The following is a 5754-nucleotide window of genomic DNA, read 5'->3' on the forward strand; positions in this document are numbered from 1 at the left end:
AGGTCAGACTTCCCTATGGGTTTCTGAGATTGTACCATTTTACAGGAGAAGAATGCCTTATCTTTCTCTTGTGGAATGGATAGCAGTTTTGAACTACTGACCTTGTGGTGAGCAACTGCTATAAATTGAAAATTAGATGTTAGCAGACTGTGAGCCTGAAAATAAGAGACAAGCCACACCCAGGTGTAATAGACACCCCTTCAGTGTAAAGAAAGACACCAAACCAGACACTTTGAGAGGGGCATACTGCTAAAACAGACTTTAAAGCAGCACAACCAGATGATGGGACATCTTCTCTACTTGAGGTGATCACTCTGACTTCTTCCTACACTTGGGGCTGTCTAATTTGTCAGACAAAGAGGCATTGAGCAGTGTTTCTTTGCTGAACTGTGCCACTGACTACATCCCCGGGAACCAATGATATTCGGTGCAAGGTGCTAACACACATCAACCCATTACTAGCAACATTTCGTCTTTTGCTTAATATTTGCTTTATTGCTTATGAGGTTGGAAGATGCTAGTCTTCTCTTTGGGAGCTTAATGGAGCCTTCCTGTGTGAAGTATTTCCACCAATAGTCTGTGTGGAAAGGGAAACAAGGGCTTATGTTTTAACTTCCCCTCATATGTACATGTATGGCTATTGGTTGCAGTGAATAAACTTAAGCATTACAGACAACCTATGTCTTTGTATGTTTCATGGGATTTGCTTAAAACAATAAACCATTGTGTAACTACAATGTCAAGCAGCATGTTGCAGTGGGCAAATCAACTGAAAAATACTTTAGAGCTGAAAGAGGTCTTTTTGGGTGGCTTTCCCATGTACCCTAGCAGTATAGTGGATTATGTGTTGAGCTACTAACCACAGTGTTAGCAGTTTGAATCCACCAGCTTCTCGAAGAGAGAAAATTGAGGTTTTCTACTCTACTAAAAAGTTACAGACTCAGAAGCCTACAGGGACAATGCTACTCTGTTGTATATGTTACCATGGCAGTGAGTTTTGTTTTAGTAGAGAGGTAAAAAACGTAGTTTCACAAGCCCTTGTCTTCAATTTCCTCATATGAACATGTGAAAAAAGGCAGAAGATGAATGGATGCATTTGGAATGTGGAGTTAGTGAATACTATTGAATATACACCTGGTTGACACAAGAAAGAACAAATCTTAGGAAAAAATACAACAAGAATATTCCTTAGAACAGAAATGGCAAAATTTTATCTTCCTTTAATTTGGACACATTATCAGGAAAGACCAGTGGCTATCATAGGATATAATAGTTGGTAAAGGAGACAGTCCATGAAAATGAGGGAAAGCCTCTGGGATTTTATATAGATGTACGTATAGACAAAGCGAAAAGTTGCAATAGCAGAACGACAACATACCTACCATCATGACAATGACACAGAATCATTTGACATTTTGTTCACAAAGAGTTGAGGTCAGTTCAAAAGCAATGAACAATAACCACTTTCTCTAACAGTGACTAAATAATATTTCTTTTTAGCAACTTAATATAAGTTAGGTTTCTCCTCTAGTCAGAACATGAAAAAACAACAAAAGGGCAAAGCTGTGAAGTTTTGGTTTTGTGAAAGGAGCCTAAGATTGCTGTACCTGCTCATAATGGTTCGGCCATAGTTACAGGTCAGAACTGACTCGCTGGCAACTGATAACAGCAACATGCGTTTAATGAAAGTTGTGTGTTGTTATATGCTGAGTTGGTTCCACCCATAGCTATCCTATGTAAAACAGAATGAAACACTGCCCAATCCTGTACCTCCTTACATTTGGTCCTATGCCTTAGTCCATTGTTGCAACCTCTGTGTCAATCAACCTCATTAAGATCCTTCATCGTTTTCATGTGCCTCTACTTTACTAAGCATATCTACTTAGAATATTTCAAGTTTCAATCATTAGTAAATTTTTGTAGCTGTTTCTTATAATTTCACATTGTGTCTAATCAGCAAATGAAGATGCCAGAGGTTCCTTGGTCATGCACTTTCCTCCATTCATGCCACCTTGGTTGCCTCCATCTGAGAAAGCAGATCCTCTTGAGTCCCATGTCGAGTGCCTTCACACGCGAAGAGCCCATTCTCTGGCACTGTCTCAGACAGTAGGCTGCTTCTATTCTTTAGGTCCTCAGTAGCGTGACCATCTTTCTAAGCTGCACAGGAGGTTTTCAGGTGCTTCTCTGAAGTGGGCAACCAATTCCCTCTTCATTGTCTGTTCAGAGTGTGTTCTTAGTTTCAATCCTGATGCCATAGTCTTCTTCATAGAAGGCAGCTGCTCTGATTATGTTCTCCGTATACAGATAGAATATGTCCAGCGATTCGTGTTCTTCTCTAAATTACCTATGGATTATTATCATCCACACAGCTAAATGCAAGTGCTTTTATTGACTGATAGTTAAATACTCTCTCGCCAACTTGACATTAAGAGTGAAGGGGTGGAGTCTAGCCTGTCAATCAGGTCACAGCCTGATGATGCTTCTTTGTGAGTGTGGTCTTCTCAAGAGGATTCTGGGAACTTTCTTTGTCCAGGGAGGTGGACCACACACTCTCTCTGCTTCACCTTCCTGTTGAGGAGCCACACTCAGAGAGCTAGAGGAACCAGAGATGAGATGCTTCCATGGGCATTGGATCCACAAGACTTTCCACCCACCAGCCTGCGATTTTCCTGCATTCGGCATCATTGCATGTATTGTGTGAGTCTGAAGAAGAGTTTATGGACTAGTACCAGACATATGGGCTCACATTGGACTTATGCACTGGGCTGGGATATTTTCTCAATATACAATTGCTCTTTGATATGAAGTTCTCTCTTTACATCATGAATGTTTCTGGATTTGTTTCTCTAGTCAACCCAGTCTAACACATTGGCTATACCAAAGCATTCAATTATGTGAATCGTAACAAATTATGGATAGTCTTGAGAAAAATGGGAATGCCAGAACTCTTCATTGTGCTCATGAAGGAGTTGTACATGGATGAAGAGGCACATATATTGTCTCATATGCATGTGAATGTTGGGCATTGAATAAGGAAAACTGAAAAAAATGATGTAATGCTAGAGAATATTGAAAGTAGTATGGAATGCCAAGTGGACCAATCAATCTGTCTTGGAAGAAGTATGGGCTTCTCTAAGAAGTGCTTCTTAGAGGCACGGATGGAAGTACTTTGTCTTACGCACTTTGACGTATTATCAGGAGAGACCAGTCGGAAGAGAAGGACAACATGCTTGGTAAAGTTGAGGGGCAACGAAAAAGATCAAGGCCCGCAAGGAGATGGATTGTGGCTGCAACAATGAGTTCAGGGTTAGGAATAAGTATGAGGCTGGTGCAAGAGCAGGCAGTGTGGCTTCATGCAAAGAGTCTCTATGGGTCATAGCCTACTCAGTAACACCTAACAACAAGGGGTAAATGTCGGAAGAAGCAATACTAGAAGATTAATAAACTCCAATAAATACAATTTGGGTAATAAATATAAGGGATTAATTTTAATCATATTTTAATTTGATATAGCTCAGTTATTTTTCATTATGAAAGAGGTAGAATAAAAAGTGAAAGATTAGTCTTGGGACTCAGAGATGCTAATAATCTCAGATTCATTTGGTTCAGTGCTTTTAGCAGTATTATTTTATTAAGAAATCATTAAAATGATAATTGTTAAAAATAAAACCATCATAATAACAGCCCATAAATATTTTTACCTCACATATGTGTAATAATTTGATATCCTGAATATACGATTGTTAGTGGTTGTTTTCATCTGTTATTTTTCATATGAATATGTACATTGTATATCTTTATTTTCATATACTAGTGTATATTCATAGAGTAGGATAATAAATGCAAGACGTTCAATATAAATGTGGTTTTATAATTATCTTGAACAGAAATAGTATGACACTGAACAACACAGCAAAGAGAAGGTTAAAAATTTCTCTTCCCCTTAATTTTGTGATTTCTTTTTTCCTTATAACTTATTTACAAGATTATATTCATATTTCTCTTTCCTCTATACATTTACAATAAGCATCATTGCATCATTTAAAAATATTCTCCATCTGGGCATAAAGTGTATTTTTTAAAAAAGAGATGCATTGAACCGTTTTATAGAAGGTTTAACTGCAAAATACCCTTAAATCACTGTCTTTCATTCCCTGCCAGAAGGCAATGTTTTTCTCCTTCTATCTCTTGAGGGTTAGTTTTCCTTATAATCACCTTCATTTATTTAAAGAGGAAAAGAATGTATTTCTTTTTCTTCTTTAATCTCTATGTCTTAGTTTGTAATAAGTTTCAAATTATTTATGCAATCGTAGTATTTCCTATTTTATGTCCTGGCTTCTTGGAGCTGAGCTTTATATATCTGTTTTAAATTCACTCCGGCATAGAAAAGAAAGTTACTTTCAAATTTGGCAGGTAGTTAGATTAAGATCTTCTATCTCCACAGGTTCTATTCTCCAAGACAGTTCCATTATTCCTCTGGGGTAATCTGTAAACACATCCATGAATTCATCACATACATATTCATCACATATCTCATGTCCATCACAATCAATTATTGGAGGACTCTGAATACTCTAATTACATGGACCTTATTTCATTCTTTCTGTTGCTGGAGAGACCTCCTTAGTTCTTGTGGGATACCCTTATTTTCATGCAGTTTTGAATTAAGTAATTTACTGCAAAGCTTACCTTGTATGTTATTTAAAATATACAGAGTTACTCTTCTAGATTATATGGAAGGATGAGATGGCATGGCAGAAATTATGGCACTTCAAAGAACAAATGTGATAGTTCTGCTTGTAACATAAATGTTTAGTTGTATATAAATATATAATATGTACATGTTTCATTGTAAGTAAAGACATAGCCTTTACAGAGTGACAATGGGGTAAGTAAGATATATGCCTTGTTTGTGTAGTTATAGCAGTGGGCTGCTATCCTTAAGGTCAAGAGTTCGAAACCAACAGCTGCTCCTGGTGTGACAAAGTTGAGGCTTTCTATTCTCCTAAAGATTTAAAGTTTCAGAAACTCACAGGGGCAGTTCTACCCTATAGAGTCACTATGAATCAGAATTAGCTCACTGCCAGTTTGTTTATCTGTTTTACCCCATGTGGGAGCTTGAAGACAAAAAAAGAGATACGACTGTGCTCTTGAAATACTCTGAAAAAGGAGCTGCGTTAGGAGACTGAATACCAAAAATTTTTAGGGAAGAGCTAAGAGATTTCCCCCAAAGGTCTCAATTATCTGCGTAGCAAATCATGGTGCCCCTGTGCTTTGAAATGCATGTAGCACAGATATTTTTTCTCCACATAGCTTGTACTTGTGTTTAAATAGTGACATTCAGTTGTTTAGCACCACTTAGAAAATCACTGATCCTTGGGAACTAGCCAGGGGAGTCATATTTTGATCACTGTTGTGGAAAAGAAAAACAGTTGTCTTCATCGCAATGTAATGGCCAGAGTAAGCGAGGCATTCGTTATTGCAATGACAAGAACTTAAACAATGACGCATCGATACTTAGGCGTTGCATCAAGGGCCAACAGCTTCTCTACTCTGTAAGCTATATGGAATACTGTCAGTTGCCTACATTGTTTAAAATTATGCTCTCTATATGTTTGTAGCTCTTATTCATTGTCAACTGTGCCTATTTTTTGTTTGATGAGTTAATTTGATTTAAGAATAATTGACCAGTGTAAGATACTTTTAGACATTTCATTTTTTCCAATTATTTTCTTAAAAAAACAATGAAAACAA

This window comes from Tenrec ecaudatus, chromosome 8, assembly GCF_050624435.1.
Source record: "Tenrec ecaudatus isolate mTenEca1 chromosome 8, mTenEca1.hap1, whole genome shotgun sequence".
In the NCBI taxonomy this organism is placed as follows: Eukaryota; Metazoa; Chordata; class Mammalia; order Afrosoricida; family Tenrecidae; genus Tenrec; species Tenrec ecaudatus.